General features: G+C 36.0%; 1 protein-coding gene across 4 annotated transcripts in view; it reads right to left on the bottom strand.

Annotated features, from left to right (window-relative positions):
* Nucleotides 1–19,692, bottom strand: part of LOC126921633 (DNA-directed RNA polymerases I, II, and III subunit RPABC3) — a 72,477-nt gene that overhangs the window by 15,037 nt on the left and 37,748 nt on the right. The window lies entirely within an intron of this gene.

Below are 19,692 nucleotides of genomic sequence, written 5' to 3'. Positions count from 1 at the left end.
TCGATCGGTTATTAACAGACTGAGAATAATTATATAAATTCGTATTTTTATAACAAATATTCTACTTTGAATATTTCATTCCTATTATTATGTTGACACACGTTTTATACTTTTTTTTTATTATATATTATATTATCATATTATAATATATATTATATATATTATTTTTGTACTTTCTTATAAATGCATGAAAATCCGCAGTTTAGTGTTCAGCAAAGCTAATTACGATTACTAAAAAAATTCTCAACAAAAATATTCAAAAAAGAACAGAGGAGCATAATATTTCTCATTATTCTTCGCTTTAAAGCAACCGATATATTTCTACGGTTTTCCTTGAGCACGAACGAGATTGTTTCTGGAAACGTATTTCGCATCCACTTCACTATCCTACATGTTTCTTGGAATTTTGTGTTTTAAAATATCACTAGAATTCTTTTTGTAAACAATAACTAATGCCATTCTTTTCACCATTACTCTAAAAACGATATCTTTAATTATAAATATGGGTCTTGTGTGATATATATTTAGGTTATGTCATGTTCTTATATTACGTTAGAAGGCGAATTCAGTAATAACGTTACCATTGTATTTATCTGATTCTGTAATAATATAATTTGTTTTTGAATGATACTACTATGTAGAAACAAATTATATTATTCTAGTATCAGATACATTTAATTGTTACAATTGTATCATTGAGATCGCCTATCAGGCAATTTAAGAATCTGATAAGAAAGGTATATAGTGTCATTCAGAGGATACAAAATGACTCTTGTCTTTTACGAAAAATGATACATTCAACGCTTTTTTTACATCAGTAAATTTTTCATTTGATAATAATGAGCTTTTGTTCGAAATATTTTTGTTAACCTGTTCGAACTGTTTAAACTCTTATCGACCACGTATAGCGAATATCTACGTATATTTAATGTAAATAGATCTATAATGATATAAATATAAATATATTCATATCAATATAAAATAAAATACACGAAATATAATTCAAACTAACTTAAGCACGAAAGACCCAAGTTTAAACAGCAAGGGTTAATTTCTTCTATTTAACGTTCCAAGACGACAGAAGAAAGAGTTCGAGTTCGATCGGTCCCGTGACGACGCGTTCCATTTCCTTTTTCACGCCTCGAAGGAGTAGCCCCGTTTTGCTGCAACGGATATCCGGGGGTTACGCGGATGAATATAGGTCAGCGCATCGGGAATCCGATCGATTCTCAAGGTGGATGTGACTATCGAATACGTTGAACAAACGGCGTTGCTTTTAGTAGTTTCCGTGAGCGACCTTCGCGTGAAATATAATTAGCGCTAATTATTGAATGCGCGCGGCGCACCACCGTCCCTGAATTTCCATCGATCCTGGACGAGCGAAGAGAGAGAGAAAGAGAGAGGAGAAAGAAGAGAGAGTAAAGCCACCACACGCGCCACCTGCTATTCGCACACGTGTGCTTTTACTTTTATCGACGTCCACCATATACAGGACGATTCATTTGTTGCTACGGGTCTAAATAAAAGAATCAATCCGATCTATTTTCCAGATGAGACCGATTTTCTATTTAACCACTTTTTGAAAATGGATAATACAACATAAGAAAGATTGATATTTCTCGTTGTCGGCTAAGTTATAACATGTGTTATGCTATCGGTGAAATTATCGTGAGATAAGTAGTAAGTGGAAATACGTAGTTTCGAGTAATAAATTTGAATAATTAAGATATGCCCGATTAGAGCCACGAAATATAAGTATAGCTTTGTGATAACTCATAAAATTATATTGTATGTATACACGTATGGATTTAAGATATTCGTAAAATGTCCATAATGTATTCTATAGCGCATATCAGTAACTGAATATAATATTCTTGTATCACTTATCTACAACGAATTGGTATGTTATGGTTATTAAAAAGTATGTATCATAATTACCAAAGATAAAACACTCAAATCTAAAAACAGTTTGGTAAATGTAGAAAGAATAATATCAGTATAAAAGTAGATGTTACGACTGCCATGTTGAATAGAAGAAGGAACAGTAGCCTTGAACAGCCGATTGATTTTGAGCAAAGAATATAGGACAAAATAAGAGAAGGATATCGCACAAATATAAGCCATTCGAATTTTATCCTTCAAATTTCAATAAATGAAAAAAAAGTGATCGGAGCGATTGTTCACGGAATGATAAATTGGATTAGAACTATTATTCTGTAACTCTGAACTCATTATCTCCGAAAGTGTACTCCGCTGATAATGGAACGCCCTGTATGGCTCACCCTTTTGATCAAAAGCAGCTACTATCGATCGCTAATTAGCAATTATGAATGGAGTTCTCATGCTCGAGGCGATGACGATGATGCAAGGACGCAGTCGTAATTGTTTTTTTTTCTTTTTGACATTTTTACGATTACGTGAAACTTGAAAAGATTCATTGACGAACGAGATTTTGTAGCGCACAATTAATGCAGTTATTAACAAGAAATATCACTTAGAAAGTAAGCATTAAATACGTAGAATATAAATCGTGTGTATTAATTATGCGTTTATAAAACATAAACTATCCTATTTTTATGCTACTGGACAGATATGCGTAGCCAATTACGCTAATTAGTATGTATACTAGTTATTCAAGTATTCAAACAAGTAGATGCAATGTTATCGGCTGATAGACTGTAGTGGACATGAGAATCCAGGAGAGAAGTTATTTCAGCCGTACGGAGTGGTATAAATTACAATTACATATGTAAATCTAAAGCTATATATTTAACTTGGCACATATGTCATATGTATTAGGCGTGACGTCAGCTGGGTACAGTTGGTCGTTCGTCGATAATTACCTGCGTAATCGGTGTTGTTCGAATACCACTTACGATTAAAAAAGATCAAGCAAGGCTGCCATTTCGAATCATCATATACAATATATACGAATTTTTAATCTAAGAATAATCTTTCTCTGTTACAAAATGCTTATTACTCAATAACGCGAAAAATTAAATGATCCAAGAGACAAAATTAAGAAACGGAGAGAAGTAATGCGACCTTAAGATCGTAAGGACGAAAGAGGAGAAGTGAAGGGGACGCAAAACGTACCTTGCCAAGTGCCGAGACAGAGGTAGAATCAAATATGCAAAAAGAAAAAGAAAGGAGGAGGGGGAAAATGAGATAAAGAAGAAACAGCAGCCTCCCTTGCCAGGTGGATGGAACCTGGGGCTGACTTAATCTTAGAACACCTCCTCCACTGCCAACAAACAGACTGCGTTCTCACCACCACTACCCGCTGTATGTTCACACTTTCGTCATCGTTGCTGGTTAGTGGCGCAGCGCGGTTCGGCGACGGGACACACGGGACACACCAGTCACGATGACCACAACGACGCGGAGGCACACGCAACACACCGCGGCTACGACGACAACCGGACTAAAGGGAGGTGCACACGCAACGTAACGCGAAAACTGACACGCTATCGCGACACGAACTCGCTCTCTCGCGACACCATCGTGATATGACAACGACACACCACCGTTCGGAATAATACGTCTACGATACACTGCACGACACCAATATCAGTTAAGAAATACGTATAATAAGTCAAGAGAATAGAGAACGCGTAAATCAAATTGAAACGAGATAGACAGTACGGTCAACTAAAAGAAATAAAATGACAATAACGAAATAAAATTGGAAACAATAAGGAATCGAACGAACGAAGAATAGCAAGGAAGTAAAGGAAAATGTATCGTTCCACAGGCTGAATCTGATCGCAATGTAAACGCGCCTTCAAGTATCTCGCGCGCGCGGTCAGCTTCTCTCGTTGTCTCGTAAAACAACAACGTATCGCGCGAGGAAAGCGCACCTGCGCGCTCCTGCGTCGTTTTCTCGGTCGTGGCCCGTTTGTCCCTGTCGCGCCACCTCCCCTCCTGTCCCTCCCAGCCCGCTAACCCTCTCTTTCTTTATCCTTCGCTCTTCTCCACGAGCACCCAGACCTACTCTCTCACTCTCATTTACCTCCTCCAACACGCTCTCGAACGCTCTACAACTCGCCTGTAGTTGACTGGAGAGGGAGTCACTAGGAGGCACCTTCTCTACCTCTTCTTTCTCATTCCCCTCTACACCCGCGCGCTCACGTCGCCTTCCCCGCACAACATCCACCGTCGACCCTGTAACACCACCCACCCACCCAATACCCAGTATGCATCGTCGAGAGTCGATTACCATCGAGAGAGAGAGAACCGGGGACGGTCCCTTCCACTCTCGGCACAGCCGCGCAGTGACAGACACCAATATGGCCGCCACTGTCGACTAAATTCAACGCGGCGCGCGCGCTCGTTCCGTGATTATGTAAGTCCTCAATGATTAGGAATTTTCGACGTACGTGCAATAGTGGATGACTCGTACGCGTTGCCTTCTCTGGGGTACTCTGGCTTTACATGCAAAACAATTTGGTCAGCAGATTTGGAAATTGAGTCTTTTTGCAGGATTAAAAGTAATTTTACTACAGGGGTAGGGAAAGTTGAGATGAATATAAAGTGTATTAATTTAAATTTTAGAATTTTGCTGTCAGAGTTTCTAATGATTAATAATTATTTGGCGATATGATATACGATTTCATTTATTTTGGAATGTAATTATGCAATTTTTATTATTTCAATGTACATAATTTAGATTTGAATCTGATACCGAGACGCCTAAATATCACATTTTTCTTACCTTTAACGCGATTTAATTTAAACCACGTTTTTAGTTATATACTTAATTATATACATTATATAATAATTTTAGCAAAGCCATTTGTAGCGTCTCATTCCAGTTGCCTTATCGTTGTATCATTGATACATACCAAAGTTATCGTATTATTGTAACTTTCATTTTTCTTGTTAAAAAATAAGATTCATCTTATTAATTGTAGAATTGAATCGGATACAATAAAATCAATAAGGGTACAAAAAAGAGAAGAGGAACAAAGGAGAAAAACGAAGGATAGGAAACATTAACAATGTATACAGAGGTTCTAAATTAATATCCTCGTTAGGTATTAATTTGCTGCTAGTCAACGAACTTCGATTTAATCCACAAAGGGCGAATCGAAATTACACACATAAACCATAGGTTTTCGAGTACATCCACGTTGTTTTGTACGGTACAAAGACTCTGGTGAGCTCGTATGTCGCAAGTCCAAAATTAGACACTGCCAATCACCGTGCGCAATCTATATTATCGGGACAATCGATTGCCTTCGACGCGTGTTGTCGAAGCCAGCCATACTGTGATATTAATAGGTTGATTAGGAAGGACCAACGCAAAGCGATTGCCACAGGAGAGAGGTCGGATGCCAGGGAGTTTAATACGATTCGACAATGCATAAGGAGTCTCACGTTATTACCGATTACATAAGATGATCATCGATTATACGGAGAAACGCGTAAACTGGTGATTATTCCGTTCCACGCTCTACCGAAACCTCAGTTCCAGTTTGGATTTGTAAAAGCGAGCATTGTTTTATAGGCAGCGCAGTCGATTCGAATTTTGGCTCGGAGACAAGTTTGAATTGCGCAGTTGGCTTTCGTTAATAGGTGCTCAGGTTCAAAATTAACATTAAGAAGAATTAAGTTATATGTACTAGTACAACTAACTAGAAAGCGTTTCGAATATTCAAAATATATAAATAACGTTAAAGAATTATACAGACTAATATCAATTGAGTTAAGTTAGCATAATAGCTAAGCTAATGTTCATTTCTCATAAAACATCGTGGCTTTATCACTATTTTATATTTTTTAATCTACCGGATTATCTTTGTCTTCGACTATTTCATATTAAAACACTTCCTTTTAACCTCTAATAACTAAAAACATACAATATATAACATAACATAACAAAAGACCTAAGTTATTAAACCCATTAAAAAGGAATTCAAGATGGCTATCAAACTAGTCACCGTCCTCGTACACAAGTCCAAGCATGCGCAGTTATGTCTGAACCAGTCGAATTCCAATTGGATTATAATTCAAGACCACGATTGAGATCGACGGAACCGTGCAATAACAGTTTGATTGTCAATTAGTGGAGACAAGAGGACGGTTTACGCTGGTATGAATGTAGAGTGAGGCTTGGTAAACAATAATAAAATTATCCCCAGGGCCTCGAGACGCTGGAGGGGGTAGAAAAAAGGATGAATCTAAAAAAATCGCAAAGCTGGGAGAGACCGCAATGCGTCTCGAAGGCCGCGTCGCCCTGTCTGACCACGAATCGAACTTTTCTACTTAGAAATCGGGCGAGCCGGAGATGCACGAAGGGACACGAGTCGAGTCGAAGCAACACGTGGCCCCGGGAATACGGGAATGATCGACGTCGCCGCTGTCGCACAGACTCGATTATTCTAGCTACGAAAGTCCGGAACTGTTACACGCTCGGCGTCTCAATGTCATGGCTTCAGCAGGCACGATAAACGCGCCCGAGCGTGGAGGGATCGACGTAGGAAAGAGAGAGGGAAACAAGGAAAAAAAACAATAACATGCAACAGAGAAATATGCACCGCGAAAAAGCAAACAAAGTAGAGGAAAGAAGACATCGTAGTGCGCAACGAAATACAATGAAACCGAAACAGATATGCATCGTCGGTTGTTCGTTTACAGAGTTAAGAGCTAAGATGGTGGGGGAAACACGAAGTTGGAACCAATGGCGTCACATCACCGGTGATATCCAATCGACAGAGGCAATTTTATAGGACTTGAAATTTCGCGATCAATTTAAATGACCCATATTCCGAACGTGCACCATTGCGTTATCTAACGGGTGTCGGAATTGTTTGGATAACGTTCTATTTGCGACGAGGTTGAATCATCATGTTTTTCAAGAGATATGGGGAATGATAATAGAGGCTACAAAAAGTATTTGGAGATATCCATATTTACTAATGGAAGATGTTTTCTTTTTTATCAGGTTCCATGTTTCACTTTTATGATATGAAACTTTATAATCATATGAAACTAATACTAAAAAATAAGAAATTTAATATACTTAATACCTAATTAATTACTATGGAAATGGTATAATAAATAAAATGTGATACTGTATATCGTTCGTGATACTATCATTTATGAAATTCTATATTTTATTTATCACAAATTTACTTAATTTCGATTCTAATTCAGTTTTATCCTTCGAGGAACATTTCCGTGCAATTTTGGACACACTTTGAGCAGAGAATATGCGCGAGAGTAACTCAGCATTCTCTCGAGTACAACAGACAGGTCGAGTAATTGGATCGAGCGGCCGGGCTGCGATTGGCAGCCGACTAACAGGCCTGTTTCAACCCCCATCCAGGAAGTGGCAAGGGCTTGAGAGAGATCCTATAATGCTTTGCTTAACTTGACCTTAATTTCACGAGATACAATCTGATTGCCGTTTATGAGTTCTTGGAAATTGTAGGACACACATATTGCTTTTACGGGCAGGGAAAAATAGATCGTCCCCATATTCTTTCCATCAGGTACCTTTTATTATTACTGCAAGATCTTTAAAGAATATTCCTACATCGTAAAACGTACATTGAAGAACAATTTTATCTCAGTTACGTGAACGTATAAAAAATTGTATGCGTACCTTTCCTCTTTTATAGGGTCAAAGAATGTACAGGTAAAAAAGACGTATTAAAAATATCCGTGCATACTCGAATTGAATGTAAAGAGTAGAAGTGAAAAATTAACTACAAAATTTTCCCCAGTTGTTCTACACTTTCCGCGAAAGTTTATTATCAAAACGAGACAATTATAATAAAGTGTAAATTTGTGTCCATTTATAGACAATTATGGTACGAATTCGCAGAATGCATATAATCTTTAAAAATATATAAAATATCCAAAGCTCCATAAAAATATTAGCAATTACAATAATTGCGAATAAATTGTACTGGGAAAATATTGTAACAACAACAACAACAACAACAACAACAATAATAATAATATAAATAATAATAATAGAAACAGAACCAAAAGTAAAAATTTATTTCTTTAAACCTATACTGGTTATTTATATTTCAAAAAATATACCACAAAGGCTTTATCACAGCGTTTTCTTGGTCTTTCGCTATTTTTCTTTAGAGGTTTCTTATTCTTTCCTTTTTCATAAATAATTTCGTTCATCTGCTCTTCGATTTTTATCACGATCACGTTACAATGAAGAAGAACGACGACAGTGATTCCTTCTCTATCGCATTCCTGCCTCCTTCCTTTTGTAATTTCGTCCGAAAGTGACGAAGAGAGGACACACAGGGGTGGAATAGTACCTTCCAGACAATAGCAGAATGGAAGACTTCGGTCCCTCGAACGTTTCCGCTTTCAAGTCTCGACTTTCAACCCTCTTGTATCTTCTCTCAACGAAACATCCTGTTTCTTCCCATTCAAGTTTATTCAATATCCAAGGGAAATCTTCCTTTTTCCTCATCTCTTATCTCGATATATTTATTCGAAGAAAAGTAGATTGGATCTCGACAAAATGTATTTAAGTATTCTTCCTTTCCTGTTACATCCACTAAATTGGATTCGCCAAGATGAAGATAAAAAGTGTTTATAAAAGAAGTTCGTTAGGAAGTCTTTATGTTGAGGTATACAGAAGAAGGAAAAAGATTATTTATGTAAATTTCTGAAGTATCAGATTTAGGGAGTCTTTAAGAAAAGACTGTCGAAAGTTTATTGAATTTAACTTCCTTCATTTACAATAATTTGAATCAGTTCGTAAGAAAGAAGTACAGGACGTCGTATTAAAAGTATATTCGAAGAAAGGAAATTGCCCGTGTAAATATCTGAAATATCAGAATTAGTGTATTTTTAAGAAAATTCTGCTGAAACCTTCTTAAATTTAATTTCCTTCGCTTGTAATGGTTTTATAGAAGGCACTGGAGTTCAGATGGAAGAAGCGAAGAAATTATCTACTAAATGTAGAGGAAGATCCTTCATATAAAAGTTTGAAATATCAGAACTGAAGAAACTTCAACAAAAATTCTGTTGAAGGTTCTTTTAAATTTAATTTTCTTCGGTTATAATTATTTCCAAGGAAGTATTGGGGTTTAGAAGGAAGAAACGAAGACATTCTCTGGTATCGATCAACTGATAATCAGCTTTTGTTTCTTGCGCGCAGCAGGGATGTCTTTATATCAACAAGGTTTAACCTTCGAGCATATTAAGGGCATCATAGTTTGCTCAGTAGCAAATAGGGCCAAGGACATCTCGTCCGGTTATGAACTGCTCGCTTGAATAATTGATAAAATATCGACAAAATTGCTCGCGACTTATCAGCAGCGTTACCGTTTTCCATTCGGACTAACCGTTAATCTCCCATCATCCTTCAATATCGTTTATTCTTTCTAGTAAATGTAGAACACGAATATTCAACGTCCGTTTAAGAGGTAGAAAAATGAATATGCAAGATACATTTACAAAAAAACTCATAAATTTTTACGAACCTTCTCCTCAAGTTGGAAAATTGATAAAAAACTAAACATTTTTTACATAACCTCTTTTCTAATTGGAACTTTGTCAAACAAACCTATAAGACTAAGAGATCTTCGCTCGTTCTTTACATTTCTTTTGAAATACAAGTATCTTTGCAATGTCACGAGTCTTGTAATTAATATTTAATACAAACTGAAAGGATTTTTCTGTTTCTAATCCTACCTATTTTAAAATAAATCTATTGCTTGCTTCGTATCATATTTCGTTTCATACTTCATATTTTTACAGCTACAATCAAAATAAAAGGAACGTAGAGATTTGTTTCGTCTATTAAACATCATAGCAAATATGTATGCTTTGCTTTAGATATTTTATACATTTTTGTACATTTACATCCTTAAATTTTCTACAATTGTACAGATTCTTGTAACATAACATAAAACACTAAATAAAATAAAATTTGTTATATTTCTCCAATATAGCCAGTAAGTATTCTAATATTTATAGCCATCGGTGTACATTGCTTTCGAAGCAAGTAATCTAACCGATACATTTTTCCTTTGCATAAGTTATTTCTTCATCTTTAAACCACGTAACCTATTTCTTGATGGGCAAGTATCAACTACTCTTACGTGGGTGGTTTCTGAAAAGGCTGCGGACGATACGAAGGAAGGAAAGTACGACAGGCACAACAAGGTGAATTCTACTCTACCCCATATCCTAAGAGAGAGATAGAGATAGATAGATAGATAGATAGATAGATAGATAGAGAGAGAGAGAGAGAGAGAGAGAGAGAGAGAGAGAGAGAGAGAGAGAGAGAAGTGAGGAATTCATGCACGAGCGGGCGTCAGGGGTTGACCTAATTCCACTTCGTAGGTTGGCCTCTGACTGTCTGACCTTTCCCCAGGAGAGTTCCTGGCGAGGGTACACGCGTACGAGCCTGTGAACCAGCTACAAATCGTTCCAGGGACAGAGAGCCACGGCGGACACGTGTACGGCCTCCATAAGCAAGAGAAACATGCGCAATATGGGGAGAACGCGTAGTACGACAGTGCGTAGAATACGCATGGAACAGAAATCGGAAAATAAAATCAATAATGGTAACGCGGGAAAGTGAAACAGAGAGAGAAAGTTTGGAGACTTTGATTCTGTAAGTTAAGTATTTGTTAGTTGAAGGATAATTAGTATAAAATGGGAGCATAAACGAGAGTCGGGAAGAAGAAGAAAATAGAGAGGAAAAGTGACTGCAAAGTTTGATTATATTTTTAATTATAACGGCGAGTCGAGGTGTAATAGTTAAAAAATTGGAGAACAAGGGAAGTAAATGAAAGTCAAGAAGAAAAAGAGAACAGAGAGGAAAAATTACTACAAAGTTTGATTATTTTTAACCTTAATCGCGAATGAAAGCGTAAGAGCGCAGAAATTGGAAGGCAAGTTGTAAGACGGAAAAATGAATCAGAGAAGTTAGATTTAATCATGTAATGAAGCTGACTGAGGTTACTGAATGTACTGAGAAAACCGGATTACCGTTTATTGATAAATCTTTCGTGCTTATTCTGTGGCGCAGGCTAAGTAGATTTGTCCGATCAGGGTCAGACTCAACAAGTAGTCGAGTTGCTATGTGCGACTATCCGCGGGCCATACTGCCATACTTTTTAAAAAAGGAGGAACAGATTAAATTTTCCTGAATTTCAAACAAACTAAATTTGAACTCCATAAACAGACTGCGGATTTTTATACATTTATGGAAATTTATGGAACGCGAATAAATACAAAATAGAAGAAGTTTTTGCGCAGAAATACACATACGTATAAAATATATATATATAAAAATAGAGTATTAGTTATAATATTTAATAACTGAAACAAATCTCTACTTCAGTTCTATCTTAACTCGAAAGTTGCGTTTTCGCACGATCTTCTCTTCCCCTCGCCTCATGCAATTCATAACGTAATCTAAGAAAAACGGTATCCAATACACCATTGGCGAAAGCTTAATGATAAATCAAATTATAAAGCCATGAAACAAACACGACGAAACTTTCACAAGAAGAAAATTGATAGAAAAAAAAGTGTAACGAGAAACGGGGCTGGGATTATGCGGTATCCAGAGAGGCCGGCGAATTTGCGTAGGTGTACACAAGCGCCATAGATAGTGGAGGTTCGCCAGGCAAGTGCGGAACGACCGTGAGGGGATAAGCGAAACTGGGTCACCCCTGGGAACCGGAGAGCCTGGGGCTCGTGTCCGGGAACACGACTGGCCACAGAGAGGAAAAGAGAGAAGATAAAGATGATAGTGCATGTGTGCGTGTACCTGGTGAATATATCGGCTTTGGAACGGAAGTCGGCGCACGCATTATTTACAAAAAGGAACCTGCTCGCTGGAAAATTGTGATATCGTGGGCTCGATTCGTGAATTATGCATTACGCGCCGCTAGCTTATCAATGCATGAAAGAACTCTCTGAATTCTGAAAGCGCTGAACGAATGTGCTATTATACTGTCTAGGAATTGGATGAATCGAGTGAAAACGTGGAGGTATGAATTCGTCGTAAATCGCGGCAATAAATAATATAACGTTGCTCTCGGATGCTGTTCTGTTGGGAATGAATAGAGGATATAATTCAGAATGATAAAGGTCATAAGGCGGGTTGATGAAACATAAGGAACATACGGGGGGTGCAGGAAGCAAGGATACATTTCTCTTGGTGCCAATTTGTTGGAGCTGGCTTAAAATAATTCATGGTATTACTGGGAAGATATTAGATATGGAAGATTGTCTTCTTTTTCGTCTACGTTGGTTGTATGTAGAATAAGGGGAATGATAAGAGAATATAGTCTTCATAAGTAATAGATAATAGTAATCGTGTGAAAGCTTGTCTCAGTTTGATCAATAAAGTGAATGTAATACGGGGTTTTAGTATGAAAGAGTAAAAGGTATTAAAATATATATTTGGTATATGGACTGTGGATGTGTGTATGATTTTGGAAAATTTAGAACTGTACAGATATACAAAATATTTATAAATATTATATAAATTATATAATATCTAAAGTAAAGTAATTTAATCTTATTTAGCATAAATTAATTTAATAGGTTTAACAAAAAGATATGATGTATTTAAATTGAACTAATTTCTTCCAAATAATTTTGTCCACCGTGTACGTATAATATATGGTTAAGGTAAAGTCATTTTGACAGAACAATACACATAGGGAATTTATGTTTCGAAGATACAAGACGCGTTTCATTCTCAAGCAAAGACAAACGATCTACTTGGCCAACAATGGTCATGTACCATCATCGCCTGTGCGAAAATATTAGGAGAAAGAGCAAATAACATCCGCTATCTTGACGTATGAACGTATCTATGAAAACATATGAATCACTGTGCGTATTTGCATATTCAAAGAGAGGAAGAGATTTGAGAGGCGCCGATATCATCGACAACAGCTGACCTAGATCGTTTGAACGAAAAACAGGCGGGTCGATTATATCGAAATAATAATTCTGCCTTGGACCAGACCATTCTCGTTTGATACTATGACCAGGCAGCATAAGAGAAAATCTACCTGGTTTTAAGTTGTCAATTTTATATTGGTCAATTGTAGAAAGTTAATTCGACTTTTGTTAAATTTTGTAATTAAATCGTAGAAGTAGGTTACATATCTAGGAAACATGTAGCAATGTATATTTTTCGAATTATCACAAAAATAAAAATTATCATGATTAAGAAGACCCAAAAGATTTCTACTTGCCAATTAGCTTGAATGTTTTGCATAAAAGTTTGTAAAGAATTTTCCATTCAAGATATCGATACTAATTCTTTATATTCAGAGGACGCTTAACATTTTGCAACGTTATTTATGAGAAGACTACGTGGATATACTGATATACAAAGCATCTCACAATTCTTGATATTTCGTAAATTATCACGAAAGCAAAAATAGCCAAGATCTAATGAATCTCACCTTAGTAATTAACTTAAGTGTTTACGTAAATGTTTTGGAATAATCTACTATTCTTTCCGTCAATTACAAGGAATCTAATACCTTGTAACAGAGTTTATGGTGAGTTTAGGTGGATGTATTCATCCATGGTGGAATTAGAGGGTCTAACGAGATATATGGAACTGCAGCGATGCAGCTAGAATCGTACTGCTCGGAATACGTGGATTAATGTAACATAATCGAATAACTGGAACCACTGAGTCCCCTTCTGCGCTCACGACGTGACGTCAACGAGTAACTCCAACTTGTACGTGACTGTTTCTCTGTATTTATCACTCTGTAGCTGTAAAATAATTCTCAACACACCGTTGAGAGTTTCCTAAATGAGACAATAACATTAACAACGGGACCGAGCGACTGGTCCAAGTTTCAGACCGACCGAATTTACGAATACCGCGAATTTAGAACGAAAAATGATAGATCGAGGGTCAGAAAGGACACATAAAGTGAGATAAATTGTGCTTGAAAGGAGAAATTTTGAAAGGAAATTGAAGTAATAAATGATAGTGTCATTGGGGTGAATTTAGTAAGAATTCGTGTCCTATTTGTCATTGCTTGATATTGTTTTGTGGCAATATTAAAATAATAATGTATGATAGGTCAACAATTTTGACGAATATCTTTTTGTTATACAAATAAAAGGACGTTCCTGGGAATGTATGTTAAATAAGAAAGTGTATTTCGTACACGGTAGTTGTGAAAAATTGCACAAGCTAAAAGTGTGATCAGCTGTTGTTAAATAGTCGGGACAGGATTGCATAATGCCTGCATTACGTGACGGAGCATTCCCTTCCTCCTTCCGCTCTTCCGGATAGTCTATATACAATGAGTACATAGAGCCTCTAAAGTACAAGGCTACGAGCTGACCAGTGACGTACGTCATACTGGCACGTTGTAGGCACCTCTATTTTCATCGTTTTAACAGTGTTTTAAATGCAAAATAACCATTGACCAAAAGTTTCAAACCTTGCAACACCTAACTTCCTTAAAAAATAAATAATATATAATGAAGCATTATTCAGGAATAATAATTTTAATTATCTCCTTTAATTATCTCCATTAATCTCCATTAATTATCTCCTTTATATTTTAATCATTTCCCAAAAAAGCTTTTTCATTAAATTTCACTGACTTCGTCTTTTCATTATTTCTCTAAAATTAGGACTCCGCCTTTAGAGATGATTGCATCCTTTCTTATTATTCTACTAAATCTAAGATTATTAGAAATTGCTGCATCCTGCTTCCATTATTCCATTAAATTTAAAATTTTATTATAACTATAGAACAACTATTAATACTATTATTTGATTCATCATGTATCTAATGAATTCTTATACACACCTGCACCATCATCGATGACACACTAGAAAGGAGCGTGCTCATTAGAGGACGGAATGAAAACGTACCTCCCTGCCAAAAACGCGATGCTGCAATGTTCGCTGTCGTCGCAGCGCAAGTCTTACATAACCCTACTCCCCTTACTCCTAGCGCCACCTAGACGACCCTTTGTTGCAAGCCGTAACGCGATGTTTTTACGTGCTCGTCGCTCTCCCTCTTTGCTGTGCTCGCACGAGTTTTCTAGGAACGCAAAGTCGAGTGACGTGGCGGTTAAATTTTCCACCAAGTTACACGGATATATTTACAACGTCAGGACGAGTTCGAACACGGTCGCTTTTTCATTCTGAGCTCCCTTACACTGAAGAACTTGTTAGACACTCTGATGGTAAAAAAGGGTCTTTTGTTGTATAATTGGCGGAAGAGATATATAGAGTTATAAATTAACTGTTCAGACTGTTCAACTTAGGTTCGTGGGACTCTGAGTGGAAATTATATTTCAATAAATATTAGCCAAAATGTAGATAGTGTTTTAACATACAAATTGTACATTATAACATTCTTTGTTAAATATTCTGACAAAACTTCTTATCTCTCCCTATATATCTCAAATTACTATATTCGAATTTTAAAACATGCAAGCTTTAACCCAATCTGTCCATTTTTATGATTTCACTATAATATCTTCAATTTTTATTCTAGTCTTAAATATTCTTTTGATCAATTTTATATCTTTATGGAATAATAGACATATTTTGCAATTGAAGTGTAATGAAGTTATTTATAAATATAGATTGGAATGCTGTAGTAAAATGTATAGAAAGCATTAAAACCTTTTAGGTGCAGAGACCTTGAATCTAAAGCTATTCGCCTACGCCTGTGATAATTTTGATCTTGTTTGTCAATGCCTACGAGTGTTTAACACAAGTCTAACAAATTTTTAGAATAAATTTCCTTAGACATATTTGTAATAGTAAAGAAATTGTAATTTAATTAGAAAATATTATTAGGAAACGCTAATTCTGAATGCTGATAAATGTCAATTTCGAGTAGATTACGAATATTCATGTATTTATAGAACAAATTTTCAAAGTACACATATTATGTAAAATGTACAAAACATCCATTAAAGACGAAACAAATCTTCATCTAAATCCTATCTCTTTGACTATTCATCTCGACACAAATTTGCATAAATATCTTCCATTGAGGTATTAACGTAATAGCGAATATCTCTACATAATATTGTTTTAATGTTAGGAAATCCTGATTTACGATTGATATAAAAACAATTGTTACTAGACTAACGCAATCCATTTCAGGGGATCATCATAAGCGGATCACAGAGAGAGGAATTGAGAATTCATTAAGATTTAATCGGAATAACGTAATTCGATTATTCCATTTATACTATCGTGATATAATTATCGAAATAGTGAATGTCTATATTTGTGCACTGCTGCTTACACTGCAGATAACAGAAACTACGATAATACACACTGTCTATATGTTATATTATTTTAAGCCTGCGTTTCCCAATGCCGCGTTAGGGAGATAAAAATTAATTTATGCGCGCATTGAATGGTATTTTTCGCACCAAAGTTGTTATTCTACAAAAGAATGACAATTCTTTAGAATCATTCATATTTTTGATTAAATATTAAGTCATCCTAAATATATACAAATACGCAATAATTAGAAATTAAATTGTTTTCACTGGGGACGTTAACCATTATAATGGCAGCGATGATGTCACGCCAAGCATTAACGCTGCAATGATCTAATGAACACATCAGAGGATATCAAGTGCGGCTTCTAATCATGTTAGCTTCTCGCAAGACTCTTCACTACGCATTTTACTACATTGTTCTATCTGATTCTTTGCTTCCTAACAAAATTACGCACTGAATTTCAGTTCGAAAGAAATCTTCAACTGAAGAGTTTGCAGCAATAAAGCAACTCTAACATTTACATCATATTTATTGGAATAGAAAGAAGATGAAATATAATTCATATATAAAAATGTAAAAGTTTATTAATAGGAATGCCAATATGTCTGTAAAAGTACTTGATTTATTTAAATTACTACTACAAAGCAAATTCCTTTAATTATAATTGGGGTTAGGTTACTTAAAAAGACTTGAAATTTAGAAAATGTTCTTTCAAATTTAGATCTTCTTAATAATCAACAAATGGATGAATAATTAAATTGGTTCCATTAAAAGGAAATTAATTTATAGGACGGCGGCGTATAGATCTTCAAATAAGGAACTAATGAAACACATAATGGAAACTTAGCGCCCTCTAAGAATTCGTAACTAGGAGGGAAGTCTTCTGCTGAGAAGTTGAGAATCAGCTGATTGGTCACCAGAGCGTCAGCTGATTTTGACAGCACAGTCGACCTTGTGCGCATCCTAGCGCGTCGCGCGCCCTGAACCAATTCAAATATACGATTTATGGCGACCACGCATGCGCGTTGCGCATACGCGCTCCCTGTTTGCATTAATAATCCAAAAGTCTTTTCGATATTACCAGCCCACTAACGGGATCGTTATTTTAATTTGAATATAAGAACCTCCATAACGTTTCTATTTTATAGATATTTAATTTAGGAAATACCTTTTGAATAAACAAGTTGAAAGATTGTTCAACTACAAAGAAATTCATTGAAGACTTCATCTTCAGAGAAGTTTCATTATTATGATGACATGCGTACTTGCGTATTGTTCGGCTTGCCAGAGGATCAGCCAGAGCTTGCCAGAGGATCAATAATTCATTTCTCATCTGTCACGCCCCTATTTGGTGGACTCGTGATATCAGTAGAGGCGCACCACAATAAACCATATTAAATTGCTTGATTGCTTACTTGGAGCCAATCGTGTCATTAAACACCTGAGTAATTCTTAACTTTCGTTATCTATGCATAGCTGATATCGATATACAATCTGATTGACAGTGTAAATATTTAAGCTGCTTTCATAATCCGTAGTAGCAAATATTATTTGGTTATGACAATCTTTATGACTTTCAATCCATAAATTGTTGAGTGCGTTATTATAGGATCCCATAAATATCAATGTAGACTTTGTATCTGATGTTTTCCAGTTAAAGTACAATTTTATGATCGTTTTTATTGTTACTTCCTTTTATTGTCCCTTCATAAAATCACCATAGAGGACCTGCAGGTAACTCAATGGGCTGCTAACGCCCTCAGAAAACTGAGATACCACCAGCTGTGTTCACTCGCTTCATTACCCACCGAGTGAACGCAGAGTGGCTCCCTGTTCTCCGAGAGCCCGTTCACCATTTCCGTTTCGCTTTTACCGACCGAACGGGTTGGATGATAATCAGATCTTTCCACGGTTCTTCTTTGGTTGATGGCTTTTAAAAAGAGGGACCCTGAGGACCCTCATTGTGCTTTCATTGATTATTGATTCAATGTTATTTGCCGCATTCATTATTAATCCAATGTTTAGATATTAATATTTACCATTTTGTTGGTGAATAATTTCCTTGTTTCATAAACTTTATTTCTCCTCGAATAGTTTCATTAAAAATATGAAAAACTACATATGTGATGTAACGTGAGGCACACATGCCGTTCAATAATTGAATTTCTGAAAGTCCCGGAAGGTTAGAAAATAGCTATCGTACATGATAAAATCTGGTAATAAAAAGCTAATGGAAACATGTATGTGAAGATAGCAAGAGAACCAATGAACTATGAATCATAATAAGACTGATAACTGAATATGACATTATTGATACCGACTGAAAGCAAATTTTTTTTTTTTTTAATGTTTAACGAACTGTTAACTGTCGCATAGTGGTCAACTTACAGTTATACCAAGATTCCACTTAAGAAGAAAAACTTATTATTCAAACTCAAGATGATCGATCACTCTAACCTTAATATATGTATGTACACATACCTGATAATTATTCATTTTGCTTTTTTGTATGATAACTAATCTTTAAAACAAAATATAAGAAAAAGTAACGTAAATAATGGGAACGGAAAAGTACGGGATCAGGAATAAATATAATATACATGTATAATTAGTGAAACAAAACAATTACATAAGCTTTACGAACAATTTAAAATCCCTTTACGTATAGCACCGAGTTTACTTATCTTATCGAGCGTCGGCCACGCTGTATTCTCCTATCTTCAGCGCTATATGCGAATTCAAACGTGTACACAAAGCCGGATAGAGTTCGCGCGCGCAGTTTACGACGAGACCGGCAACGATCAGACATCAAAGCGGCTTCTGCTATATACACTGTACGTGACGGTAGTCAAGTTTCAAGGTTAAACGATAAGTCGTTCAAAACAGGGTTATCACGGGGCCTCTTCCAATAGAATAACTTCGTCCTATTCTAACTAATCACTGGGAGTTTTTGTCATTTATAAAATATAACTAGAAAGTTAACCATATAATTTACATAAATCTAATTTGAAAGTTATATTCACAAAATTCCAAGAAACATATATTTTCATTATCGCAAGATCATATTTATTATAGAATTTTTTACCAAGCTACTAACGTCGGTAGCGTTTATGTTTTTATCATACGTTAGTATATATTACGCAAATTGGTTAAGAAATAAATTAATTGTTTAACACCACACTAATGTTAATGCGTTTATTTCTTTTCATTTTTCGTACTACCGAAGAACACTTCATGGGTTCTTTTTGAAGGTTATAAAAACTCTCACGGAACTTCATTGAGCACTGGAAGCGAGCCAATCAGAGATCACAGTAGAAAGAGGGCGCGTTTACGCACGTCGTTGACGCGTGCGAATGACGTCACAATGTGACGTTGCGTGCGTGCACGCACGATACGCCAAACGATTACGGTGGATCGTAACAGAATAAAATAGTGATACA

The sequence above is a fragment of the Bombus affinis genome, chromosome 11 (assembly GCF_024516045.1).
Source record: "Bombus affinis isolate iyBomAffi1 chromosome 11, iyBomAffi1.2, whole genome shotgun sequence".
NCBI classification, from domain to species: domain Eukaryota; kingdom Metazoa; phylum Arthropoda; class Insecta; order Hymenoptera; family Apidae; genus Bombus; species Bombus affinis.
The sequence above is the reverse complement of the archived record's forward strand: the minus strand, read 5'-3'. Positions and strand labels throughout refer to the sequence as shown.